This window comes from Pelobates fuscus, chromosome 7 (genome assembly GCF_036172605.1).
Source record: "Pelobates fuscus isolate aPelFus1 chromosome 7, aPelFus1.pri, whole genome shotgun sequence".
NCBI lineage: Eukaryota > Metazoa > Chordata > Amphibia > Anura > Pelobatidae > Pelobates > Pelobates fuscus.
This window is the reverse complement of record NC_086323.1, coordinates 206,910,346-206,924,293: the sequence shown is the minus strand read 5'-3', so window position 1 is coordinate 206,924,293 and position 13,948 is coordinate 206,910,346. Positions and strand designations below refer to the sequence as shown.

Genomic DNA, 13,948 nt, shown 5'->3' with positions numbered 1-13,948 from the left:
TTTTCTTGTGTGTTACCCCTATGGGTAGTGGGTTCTTCAGAAACGTGATGATTCAACATATTATTACTGTCATCTAAATTTATATGCATTGGAAGAGTTATCCCTCAGATATTTATGACCTAACCGGATATACCCTTTGTTTTGTTTTGTAGCCCCATCTGAGAGAGGTGGTTTCCTCTGTAATACCTCTCTCGGTGTTGTAATGTGTTTTTTGTGGTGTTGTTTTTTTGTCTTCTTTTTATAAAAACCCAATAAACAGAATTTAAAATCAGAATATCCATTTCACTATCTATTCTAGCTGTTGATATTATTAAGGGCAATTTGAAACTTTATGGGGAAATTGAAACAGTTGTTCAGTTATTTCATTTCTTGGAAAACATTACCGCTTACGTCAAATGTTCTTGTTTTTGGTATTTGTAATATTTTGTGTAAATCACTATAGTTGTTATCTATCACGAGCAGCTGCTTCCTGTTACATCCATGATAAAGTATGTATAAATATAACTTGCGTTTAATTAAATTTTAAACTCGTTGTAAAGCATTTCAGTGTGTGTCTCCTCACTTGTTCCTGGAATATTCCGAGTGATGTCACTTCCTGGCCCTTGTGTGGGACAGGAAGTAGACCTGGCAGAGAGCTGGTGAAGCTGCCATGTCTCATTTGAGGATGGGGGGAGGGGGAGTAATATGCAGAGCGGTAGGTTGTGGGGCCCTGCGCTCCATCAGGGGCCCAACAACCTGTCAATGAAAGAGATTTATTTAATATTTTAGCCGTTCCAGTTGATCTCTGATCTCTCCAGCTGGAGCTTGGCTGTGCGTCCGGGACCGATGTGCCCTAGTGGTCAGTCCGCCCCTATACTGTTATGCACTGTTATATTGGTATGGGATCATTGCCAGGGTTATTTAGGTACGGAAGGAGATTGGATTATAGCGCAGGCCGAATAACAACTCTGCGCATGTCAAGAGGTGGGCTGCCCCTCAAGCAGGAGAGATGCAGCTCAGAGTGGTAACCAGGGTTCCATGGATATCGGGGGACAACTTCAGACACGGCCATTCCAAAATATAATATGGCTGGGGATGGTGGGCAATGACTTTTGGTTATGTTAAGCCTAATTATATATTTACTTATTTATTAAAGCCGTGGACACATTTATCCATAAATCAGTAATCTGGTGATTATTTGGGGAGGGTATTGTTGGGGGGTTTTAGATCTACCTGCCCTTATCGCGACAATGCACATGTCATGTGGGCAATGTGGCATGGATGTGGGTATAAACATATAGCAAGCAATCATATTTGTATTGTATTAAAATGTAGCAATGCGGTTTTATTAGCCATGAGAGAGGCCGTGACTACATTATCTTGACACCATTACAGGTTTACATTTGTACAAACATTCAGCACATACTGCGTAACAGGAAAATATTTACACAACAAAATATTTCTGCTACAACAACCACTAAATATTAGAGGGAACATTGTGTACTGATCTCATTAATTTCTACATGAAAACGGTCTTTATACAGATATAGTGCTGACTGAATAGGAAAACAGTGGGATTTTACGGATTTGGCAGTTTTTTAATTACATTAATCATTATAGCTCCCATCACACTCAGTCATCTAATATTCAATAATAATCAGCCAGTACACATAATGACACACATTCACACACAGGCATAAAACACATGATGGGAATTGTAGTCGAGAGCAGCTATCAGTACCAGAGCTGACATTACAGTATACCTACTTACATGTCTCTGTGGATTGTGTTACGTAGGACGTACCAAGAGACAACCACACGTTCGAGTGGAAGAGCATATACGTTATATAAACACGGGATTTAAGGGACACAGTGTGTCTCAACACTTTAATATTAAACATGACAGCAATCCGGGATTTACATTATTAGGTATACAGAGAGTGATAAGGGATTGGAGGGATGGAGCCAGCGACCTGAGACAAGGAAACAAAGGAACGACAGCACAGTGTATCTGACATTTCAGATACAATAAACTCTAACTCTCATCACAATCAGACAACACAAACTCACACACACACACACGGATTTGAATTAAAACACAATCTCTAACATGCAGGATACACGCTGCGACTATAGTTCAATTATAGAGATGTCTGTCTGTATTGAGTAATTCTGCTTTAATGTCAGTAACATTCACCCACAATCACACACAGTGACACACAGAGCAGCTGTTGCTTAGTAACAGGCTCCGCCCAGTCCCAGTTCAAGTGGGCGGAGCTAACCCTGTTGTCATGCTCTGCCCACACCCAGATCAGTATTATCGCCTCGTGATTCCCACTCCGGGATTAAATCTCTTTAATTAGATTAATAAATCATTCAATACATTCTCAGCCAGGTATTGCCCCCACATACCCTGAATATAGCATGAAGCGGCTCAGTGAAGGTGGCAGTGAAGGTGTGTAAGTGTCTGATGGGGTCACACAGATCATAAAAGGACAGCCGCCCGGCCTCGTAGTCCAGGAATATCCTGAATCTCCGGCTGGAAGGGGGGGGGGGGGAGGTAACTGGATCTCTTTACTGTCATGTATCACATAATACAGATTATTAATCCACCTCACCAAACCCCAGGACTTGTTATTATATCCAATCACTGACTGATCTCCTTTCCTGTCTATACTGCGATAGGCCATCCCTACCACCCATCCCCCTGATTCACTGCCCTCCACTTCCCAGTAATGTCGCCCTGAGGAGAAACTCCTGGAGCTTAAAACCTGCTCAAACTGAAATCTCTCTGGTGTTTCTGGGCGTCTCTGGTTTATTCCTGACCAGGATACAGTTTTCATATCACCTGATACAGTTACATCATTAGCAGCCGTGTTTACATCCAGTGACATGTCTGAAGCCGTGTTTACCCCCAGTAACATGTCTGAAGCCGTGTTTACACCCAGTAACATGTCTGAAGCCGTGTTTACCCCCAGTAACATGTCTGAAGCCGTGTTTACACCCAGTAACATGTCTGAAGCCGTGTTTACCCCCAGTAACATGTCTGAAGCCGTGTTTACCCCCAGTAATATATTAGCCGGTACATGGAGCTGTCTCTTTATTGATTGGGTCACAATCCCAGCTAATCCTGAGTGTAAGGTCACTGAGATCAGACCCACATCCAGACCCCCTACAGCACGGACCTTCTTATCATCTCTCTCTCTGTCCTCATTATCTCCCTCTTCAGTATCACAATAGTCAGCGCTGTCTGATTCCCGCCCTTGTAAGACAGTTAATGGGTCCGTCATGTTACACAGCTCCTCAATGTGACCCATCTTCCTGGACAGATCCTCCTTCTTTATTTCCATCTGCTGGATTAGATCTGAGACTCGGAGTGAGACCTGCTCTTCCTGCCTGGAGATCTCACTCAGGACTCGCTGCTCTAGAGCTTCCAGCTGTTCCATGATGCTCCTAATCAGGGCAGTAACTTCCTCTGTTACCCTAGCTGCTTTATCTGACACTTCTCTCCTAAACTCCTGCAGGTTCTGGACTCTTTTTTCAGCCTCCTCTCTCTTTAAGGTCAGTTTCTGCAGAATATTTCTCAGTTTCTCCTTCTTCTTCTCGGAGGCCTCATTCAGAGTCTCCACCACGTGTCCCCTGTGCTCTCCGTCCAGCCTGCAGGACACACAGATACAGGCAGCATCCTCAGAGGAGTAATATTTCAGGATTTCCTTGTGGACGGAGCATTTTCTGTCTCCCAGTGAAGTGATGGGTTCAGTTAGGACATGTTCTGCTGACTGGCTGTGTTTCTTTAAGTGTTTATTACACAGAGAAGCTTCACACAGCAGACATGTTTTAGCAGCCGGTACAGGAGAGTCACAGTAAGTACAGGCGATCCCAACCTCCTCCTGCTCTGGGTGAGTAGATAGGAAACTCCCCACTATGTTACGCAGTGTTAGAGCTCTGTGCAGGTCTGGTCTTGTGTTAAATAATTGCCTGCATTCAGGACAGGAATATCCTCTCACCCCCTGTGTGTCCAGCACATTGCCAATGCAGACCCGGCAGTAGCTATGTCCACATGGCAGGGTTACAGGATCTGTATAAATGTTCAGACAGATGGAGCAGGTCAGCTCGTCTCTCAGATCAGCAGACGCCATCACTGGAAGCAGGAACAAGAAACGAAACTTAATGTTTGTCATTTCTCAGAAATCAGTGAGTCATTGTATACTATATTCCACACCCAGGGGGCGGACAGTTTGTATCAGAGGATTTAACTTCCTGGCTGTTAACCCTGAGAGTTCCTGATGATCTGTCTTTTCTATAACATAATATTCAGAGCGTGTAAACTGTAATGAATTGTTATTCCTTATTGTTAGTTTATTTTCTATAGAAAGCTCTAAGTAACGTGTTACAGTGACAGTAACGGCTGCCGGTCATTTTAATGGATTCTAACCAGAGTCTGCAATGCTCTAACCGTCGTTAGTCTCCAAACAGTTCTGATTTCGGTGGGACTCTGCCTAATTGGTTCATTGGTGTCCTGCATCTGGGGGCTCTAGGGAACTTTCCCCAGCCAGCACTGAGTGAGCCATTATTGGACACATTCACCCACTGTATTGATGGCACCAGGACCATGGAGAGAAAGCTTCAGCTGTAATAATACAATAATTTATAATAATACAATGAGCTATAATAACTGTAATAATACAATAAGCTGTAATAATACAATAAGCTGTAATAACACAATGAGCTGTAATAACACAATGAGCTATAATAACAGTAATAATACAATAAGTTACAATAACAGTAATAATACAATAAGCTGTAATAATACAATGAGCTATAATAACAGTAATAATACAATAAGCTGTAATAATACAATGAGCTGTAATAATACAATAAGTTATAATAACTGTAATAATACAATAAGCTGTAATAATACAGTAAGTTATAACTTTAATAATACAATAAGCTGTAATAATACAATGAGCTGTAATAATACAGTAAGCTGTAATAATACAATAAGTTATAATAACTGTAATAATATAATAAGCTGTAATAATACAATAAGCTGTAATAATACAATGAGCTGTAATAATACAATATGTTAAAATAACTGTAATAATACAATAAGCTGTAATAACACAATGAGCTGTAATAATACAGTAAGCTGTAATAATACAAAAAGTTATAACTGTAATAATACAATAAGCTGTAATAATACAATGAGCTATAATAATACAATGACAAACAACAAAGGAAACACCATTCCCTCACACAGTGGTGAAATGGTGTTCAGGAGTGAAGCGCTTAAGTAATACACTTACCCCTCGGGGTTAAAGGGGAGTATACAACAGTAGTAGAATCCTAGAAAATATATAGAATACAAATATAAAGTAGCACTGTACAGCAAATGTACTATATAGATGTCTAATAAGAACGCACTCACGTGATTCAGAGCCTATGGATGATCGGCTCTGATCTTGTATGCAGACGTGTACTTTAAGGTGACACACACCTATCTTGCGTAAATCACAACCTCAGAAAGGAAGAAAACGGAAAAAACAGGGAAGCGAAGCCAACCCTGGTGTAGAGACCTTCAATATATTCAATATATATAGTATTGATACAGGTAATTGCTCACCTTCTAAGGAGCCTATAACTTGGCTCTCAGCGTATGTGCAAATATATCGATTTAGGGTGATATTTGCCCTTCTTGGTAGCAGAAAGTAGAGTTCCTCTAGACCAGCTTGCAATAAAATTAAAACATTTATTCAATAAAATAAAAAATACAGATGTAACCCCTGTTGACCTCAGCAATAACATCTCTGCAACCTGTGCCATTTACTACACAAATTTCATTAAAAGATAATATTCCAAGGGTGCAACAATAAATTATACACCCTTGCCGTGACAACGAGAACTACAGAACGGATGTTCGGGAAATTTGGATATGTCACTCACAGTATCCTCAGCTATCCAGGGATGTGCTATATTGATATGTTATGTATAATGAAGTCCACGGAGCGCCGCGTGGGACAGGAAGTCTGACCTATTTCCACTCACAGTACAAGAACGGCGTTCGGGAGTTTAAAACAACCGAACTAGGGGAGCATTCTCCACAAATCATCTGTATTCTAGCTATAGTAGTTTTCGTGTAATTTTATCCGAACAAAGACCGGCTCTTACTACCAATTCCGTGGAATTCTCTGAATCGGATACAACCGCATGGCAAGCCGATCAAACTTCCACACGATGCGACACGAGAACTACCGAATGGATGTTCGTGAAATTTGGATATGTCACTGACAGTATCCTCAGCTATCCAGGGATGTGCTATATTGATATGTTATGTATAAAGTATATTTTTGAAAACTGAAAAATAGTAAATTTTCTGGCCAGCAGATAATTGAGTTTAGTATGTTGCTGAAACTCAATTATCTAGCCTGGCCCAGAGGCGGAGTCTGTTACTGTATAAATTGAATGCCTGTTGCTTCCAGTAAATCAGTCTTGTTCCAGCATTAAGCCTTGGCTCATGTGAGGATTATTTTGCGATACCAGCGATATTTGTTCCTGTGGATTATTGGTGCTATTCTGCTTATTGGGAAAAAGGGAATACTGGACGGTGATACGTATTACTACCGTCACAGGTACGTTCTACTATCATAGTTATATTGTCCCAGGCTCAGTATCAGCTTTTGTCCTTTCTTTCCAGTTTCCCCGCTTATCTGGTTGTTAGCGGATCTGGACTTAGGCTGAGGATCAATACTGTGTGGCTCCTTAGCAGCCAAGTTCCTCTCAATCATCACCTGCTTCCACATCTGCAGCTTCTGGTTTGCTAATCTCTCAATGTCTGAGTAACTTTAAAACACAAACTTTACAAAGGCTTGGTGTGTAACTAGCCTTTTTTATATCACCTATACGTCGAATTCCTTCATGAGCTGAATTTTCCGGGTCCCCGACCTCTTCAAGACCTGGTTCTGTCACCAGCTCATCCTCCACTGGAAAACGTCCCTCCGTGAAGGGCTCCACAACATCCTCCATCTGTTCTGCGAATCCCTGGGAACCTTCCTTGTTCCCTTCGGGTAATGCTACGGGTCTCATCTCTAGGGGGTTGGCCAGGGAGGCTGTCTAGAGCACCCTCCTCCTGCATGAATGCAGTCTTTGATCCCAGCTCCATCCCATCATACTTGGCCTGGCCTGTTCTTCTGCCGGAGGCCCAGACTCCCGGCTTAGCTCATCTTTCCTTTGTCTGGTTTCCTCCCAGGTATATCCTCCGCTTGCTCGGCCTTGAGTGGCCACCTCTCACTGTCAGCAATGCTTTCCTCTGGGCTGTCTGGAGGTCTCCCTGCTCCCTCGGGGGTGTCCAGAGACGCAGTCATGGCCTCTCGCTGGGTCATGACAGCCCCAGTATCAAACAGCTGGTCAGGCAGTCAGAGTCCCGCCTTTAATTCCATTACCATTTTCCCAGAATCTGGCAGCGGTTCCAGGTCGTCAGTGCGCCCAGGCATTGTAGATGTAGTCTTTGCCAGCAGATCCAGTTCTACGACTCCCGGACAATCATTCAAAGTCTTTGTAGCAATACCAGATGTCTCTGAAATATTTAATTCTGCTACGCCAATGTCACCTATTTTGTCACTTTCGCCTTGGTCGGGCTTAGATCAGAAGCGGCTACTTTGCCTTTCTAATTTTGACTTCGTTTTGCCACTACTTCTCTGCCTTGCCTTTCTCTGCCAAACTGTCCAACAGCTGGTCGACATTCTTTGGTAGCCTCAGCTATTAAACAGTGCACAGCATTTTTTAGCTCAACTGGGGTGCTTTGCTTCTCTCCATTTTGCTCAGCTCCTTTGCGGTTGTTGAAAGGTAAATCTGCTACTCTGGTGACTCGATCCCTCTGGTCACTATTCTCCAACCCTCGATTGTCAGCTGAATATTCAGGGAAGAATTATGGAAGCGTAATAACCAGACACACAATTTGCTTTCCAAAAGTCTTCTAACCATGTATTCAGAATGTTTATACAGTACTTGTCACGAATATTGGTTACAAAAAGTTATAAAAAGGTTACACGAGATACATAAAAGAGGAATTAGTTTCTGCTGTTACGTTCAATATTCAATAATCTATTCTTACAAAATATCACATGTACATTGTGGGTAAGCGCTTCCTTTTACATAGAAACTGTTATAGCTTGTGACTTACTTTCAGTTATGTTTTGTAAGCGGTTCTGCAAAAGAGCTTGCTACTACATTTACAAAATAATTCAACTTATACAATACTGACAGATTAATGTTTAATATTCCTTCATTTCCCCTCTTTGAGCAATATTTTGCTCATACCCTATTTAAGGAGCCCTGGTCAGACAACTAGCCATCTGCCATGGTATATTCAGGATTGCTAGCCAATCCTGCAGGTCTTTCATTATGTCTTCGGCCACTATTCCCATAGCATAGGACTAGGCATCTGACCAGCACCATAAACTTATAGATATGTATCAGCATGTTTACCATTGCTTCGGTTATGTGTATACATTTGGAGATATTCATCATAGCAAGCTGGGGATTTTACAGGAACCGCGTTGCGTGTATGTTTGTAAATGCAGAATACAATAATCTTAAAAATAGCATAGACAAGTAGAGCAAGGACCAGAACCATAACAATAATTATTGCAATATTCTTTAGCCAGTCTAGGATACTGTCAAACTTAAACATATCTGCCCATGGGTGATCAATACCTGAATTCCTTTTCATTTCTATGGACAGGTCTTCCAATTTCTTTATAGCTAGGGTTACTTTACCATTAGGGCCAGTGTTCTCTGGAATACAGGTACAACAAACACCGGAGTCAAGTAATTTACAGACTCCTCCCTTTTCTGCTAAAATCATATCAAGGGCCATTCTATTCTGGAAAGTCATTTGTGAGGTAGCCTGTAATTGTTCAGCAAGACCTTGTAATGCATCTCGTGTATAATTTACAAATCTTTGCTGATTATAATATATATAATTAATCCAGTTAACATTCTAGTTAGCTGTTATAATGGGAAAAAATTATTCAAATCCTGCTGCCACCTCTTCTCTAGCTTTCAATTCATTAGGGACCCCTCTTGGAATACCAATGGCATCTAGATAGATATGTGGGTCGAAACTACCTTGTGGGGATTCCCTTTTCCTTCTTGTGGAATCAGTTACAACCTTAGTTTCAGGGAGAGAGTCGCCAAATATATGGAGGGGCATGATTATTTTGGCTGGGGCACATTCTCCTCTCCAGGGGGTGGGGAGTCTAGAACGTATTTTCATATCTCCACATATCCAATAAACGTCTCCAACAGATTGTGTTTGATTCACTAAGGTAATATTACTGTAGGCGGAGCAGAATCCTGAAGAAAAGTTATCAAATGGTTTACCCACCTTACCATCATTATTTCCCTGAAAACAAGTATAATTACCAGGGTATACTGAGACAGCATCATTTAATTTAAACTTGGGTACTTAATACTTTTGCAGACAGATATATAGAAAATGGATGTTTAAGACAGAATGGAACTTGGGCTTATAGCAAATATATTATTGCACAACCAGGACCTTGCGTCCTATATCTTTTAACCATTTCCCTATTCCAAAGGTCCAGTCAAAACCAGTCCAGTCCAGTCATATCCTCACGCAGTTCCTCAAAACATGGGAATCCATCCTTGGCACACTCAACATATATCAAAAACACACATAGTACATCCATCCCTGGGTCAGCTAACACTTCCTCTCTCTCTGGCTAACTCTACAAAAATAAAAATGAAAATAGTTCAATAGTTCAGCATAGTTCAGAAAAATAGAATAAGTCTTTCACAGAGTATAAAGAAATCAGTTTAGACACCAGACATTTTGTTTCATAAAAATGGCTAAGGGTAGCAATATGGCTGACAACAAGACAATGTCAGCTTCCACATAGTTCTTCTTTTGTTTGCTGGATTTTCCCCACAATGCTCTGTGCAACACCCCAATGGTTGAAAGGGTTATTACAGAACCAGCGGTATTAGACAGCACTGCACCTTCAGGACTTTCCAGGTTCTTGCGTGCAAAGTTTATGTCCTCATAAATAAGTATCTCAGTTTCTTCGGCCTGCATGGATAATGGCCAAACAGATGTAATTGCAAAATACTTATTGCATGGTCAGCCAGAGAGATTGGTGTGTAGTCCCAGAAATCAGGCGGCACAAACACTCCAGGACGGTCTCTACAATCATACAAACACAAGGATCAATACAACATTAATTAATTAATTACCTAGGCCAAAACTTAAATCAGAGATTACGGTTAAACCCTTAATTTGTGTAACATGTACTTCTCTTATATTTGCTTATATTTTATGCAATCTGTCTTCTATGAAGTTTTACATAATATCCCTTTGGAATGCCTTTGTACGAAGCATGAGAGAAGCACTCACTCTTATAGAAATGCTTGTTGGCGACTGCCTCTATTTTAGCGGGTTCTGGTTTCTGTAGCAGGCTCCCGACTCTGTGCCCTAAGTATTGAACTTCTGCCATTCCTATATGGCACTTACTGGGCTTTAGGGTCAGTCCGGCCTCCCTAATCCGGTCTAGTCCGGCTCCTATGTGGGTCAGGTGTTCGGTCCAGCAGCAGCTAAAAATGGGTATATCATCCAAGTAGGCGCAGGCATACTCCTGAAACCCATCCAGTAGCCGATCTACCATCCTCTGAAAGTTAGCCGGAGCATTCTTCATCCCAAATGGCATGACCTTAAACTGATACAGGCCAAACGGGGTGACAAATGCCGACTTGGGGATGGCGTCCTCGGCTAATGGAATTTGCCAGTACCCCTTGCACAGATCTATTGTGGTGAGGTACTGGCCTCTGGCCATTTTGTCTAGGATCTCGTCTATCCGGGGCATTGGGTAGGCGTCTGAGGTTGTTTTATCGTTTAGCCTCTGGTAGTCCACACAGAAACGGGTCGTGCCATCCCGTTTCAGTACTAGTACTACCGGGGAGGCCCAGGGGCTGTCAGAGTGTTCTATCACTCCGAACTGCAGCATTTCCTCAATTTTTTTCCACATATTTTCTTTAACTGCTTCGGGTATGTGATAGGCGGTTTGGCGAAGGGGGGTCTGGTCTAGGGTTTCAACTTTGTGAGTGGTTAACGGAGTGTACCCAGGTAGGTTGGGAAACGTGGCCCCCTTGTCCTGGATTAGTCTTTGGACCTGGGTTCGCTCCTGGGGGTCTAACCGTACTTCTACCAGGTCTCCGCTCTGGCCCTCTTAGTCTAGGAGATCTGGGAGTCGCAAATTATCATAATCTTCAGTGGCAGGTGCACAGATCACAGTTACCTCTTTTGTGCGCTCGTGGTATGGCTTGAGCATGTTCACATGGAGCATGCGCTTGCCTCCCGTGCCTGTGACCGGACCGATCACAAAGGTGGTATCACAAACCTGCTCTACCACCTTGTATGGGCCCTGCCAGGAAGCCTTGTCCTTGTGGACGGGTTGCCAAATTAGCACCTTTTGCCCCACCTTAAAGCTGCGGTCCCTGGCTCCCTTATCGTACCATCTGCGCTTCCTGTGTTGGGCCGCCTGGAGGTTGTCGCGTACGTTCTGGGTCAGCATCTCCAGGCGGTCCCTAAACTCTAGCACATAGGGTACAATGGGGGTGCCGCTAACAGTCTTGTCTCCCTCCCAGTGTTCCCTAATTAAATCTAGGGGGCCCCTCACTCTCCTCCCAAATAATAGTTCGAAAGGAGAGAACCCGGTGTATTCCTGAGGTACTTCCCTATAGGCAAACATCAAGTGGGGTAGGAACCTTTCCAAGTCTGAGTGTCTATGAACGTACGGATCATCTGTTTAAGTGTTCCATTAAACCGTTCACAGAGCCCATTGGACTGGGGGTGATAAGCGGAGTTCAGTATTTGCTGAACCCCACATATCTTCCAGAGTTGTTGTGCGACTTCGGCGGTAAACTGGGTGCCCCTATCCAAAATAATTTCCTTGGGAAATCACACCCGGGAAAATATTCGCATCAGGGCATCCGCTACCGTCTCTGCGTGCACATTAGTCAAAGCTATTGCTTCTGGGTACCTGGTGGCATAGTCCACCATGGTCAGTAAATATTTCTTGCCGGAGGGGCTGGGCTTGAATAGGGGTCCTATAATATCTACCGCTACCCTACTGAACGGTTCCCCCTCTTCCCTACCCTCTGGCAGGTATCACAGGTCTGGCAGTATCGCCTGACGTCCTGTGAGATACCTAGCCAGAAGAAGTTCTGGGTGAGCCTGTGCTTGTCGTGGACGATGCGTAATATCTCCAGTCTATTTTTTCTCGGCACTATCAATTGCTTTATGGGTAAGGGAATGGATCCGGACACAATTTTTTCGACAGCAGCCCCTTGTCCCAGGTGTACCTTTCCCCTTCTAATCCTGCCTGGTCTTTATTAATACGATCTTTGTAGATCTGCAGGGAGAGATCTAGGGCCACTTCAGAACCGAATTCTAGGGGGCATGTCCAGGGCGTGACATTGGGCATGGGGGGTACATTGCTTACCTGAGCCTCAGAGTGGTTAAGCGGAGCTGTGGTGCGGGCCTGCTGCCAGGTCACAACCGGATACACCTCTTGTACTGCGGTTTGAGGAACAAAAGCTGAAGTCAGCTCCCCCAGGTCGTTGCCCAAAATAACGTCAGCAGGTAGGTCCTGCCTGCCCCACCTCCATGTTTCCATGCCCCGCTCCACAATTCAAATGTACCTTGGCAGTGGGCAGGGCCGGATTAACATAGGGGCTGATTGAGCTGCAGCTCCAGGCCCAGGCCCATGGAACAGGCCCATTTAAAAAAAAAAAAAAAAATGTTTACTTTTTTTTTTTTTACACACTACTCTTAGGTTTGCCACCTGGCTGGTATTTTAATGGCACAGCCGGTATTTGAGGCTGCCTGGCACAGCCAGTATTGCAGTAATACCGGCATTACAAATGCAGGTCATTTTCTTATAGTAATGGACATTACTCTGCAATACCAGCACCGGCCAGTAGGGATCACTGTGTGAGGAGAGAGGCAGGGATAGGAAGTTACAGCATATCCCTGCCTCTCTCTACTACTCACTGATCCGTGGGGGAGCAGCTACACAGCACAGAGAATCCAGACAGCAGCTCTACAGCTCAGGTAAGTGAGGGATAGGGTGAAAGTCTGCAGGGAGACATGGGGACACTGAGATACTTGGGGACACTGGAAAACACGGTGACACTGAGACACTAGGGGGCACTGTGAGACATGGGGACGCTGAGAAACATGGGGACAGTGTGAGACATAGGGACATTGGGAGAAGCTGAGACATTGGGACACGGAGATTCTAGGGACACAGTGTCCCCATGTCCCCCAGCCAGTGTCCCCATGGCTCTCAGTTTCCCCTAGTCTCCCAGTGTCTGTGTCCCCATATCTCTGTGTCCCTATTGACTCAGAGTCCCTATGTCTCCCAGTGTCCCCCTGTCTCCCAGCCAGTGTCCACAAGTGTCCCCATGTCTCCTAGTGTCCCCAAGTGTCTGTCTCCAAGCCAGTGTCCATAGTGTCTCAGTATCCCCTAGTCTCCCAGTGTCCCCTAGTCTCCCACTGTCTGTGTTCCCATGTCTCTCAGTGTCCCTAGTGTCTTAATTTCCCCAAATGTTTCAGTGTCCCCAGGTGACTGTGTCCCCATGTCTCACTGTGTCCCCTAGTATCCTAGTGACACACTGAGACATGGGGACAATGGGAGAAATGGGGACACAGACACTGGGAGACTAGGGGACTGGGCTACATGGGGACACTGACACTGTGATACATAGGGACACTGAGACACTGGGTGACTTGCGAGACTGGGAGACAGGGAGACACTGGGAGCAATTCCTCTATACAGCAGAATCAAACTGTGAGTAGTTTGTTGGTGATTTTACAGAATTTTCTCTTATGTCACTCCTTGTGATTTACATAATGTGATGTCACGCATAACTAATTAATTATACAAATGAT

At 43.7% G+C, this 13,948-nt stretch overlaps 1 pseudogene; it reads right to left on the bottom strand.

Annotated features, from left to right (window-relative positions):
• Nucleotides 1–2,323: 2,323 nt before the first annotated feature.
• LOC134568488 (E3 ubiquitin-protein ligase Midline-1-like) lies at nt 2,324–4,133 on the bottom strand (annotated as a pseudogene).
• Between the last annotated feature and the right edge of the window lie 9,815 nt (nt 4,134–13,948).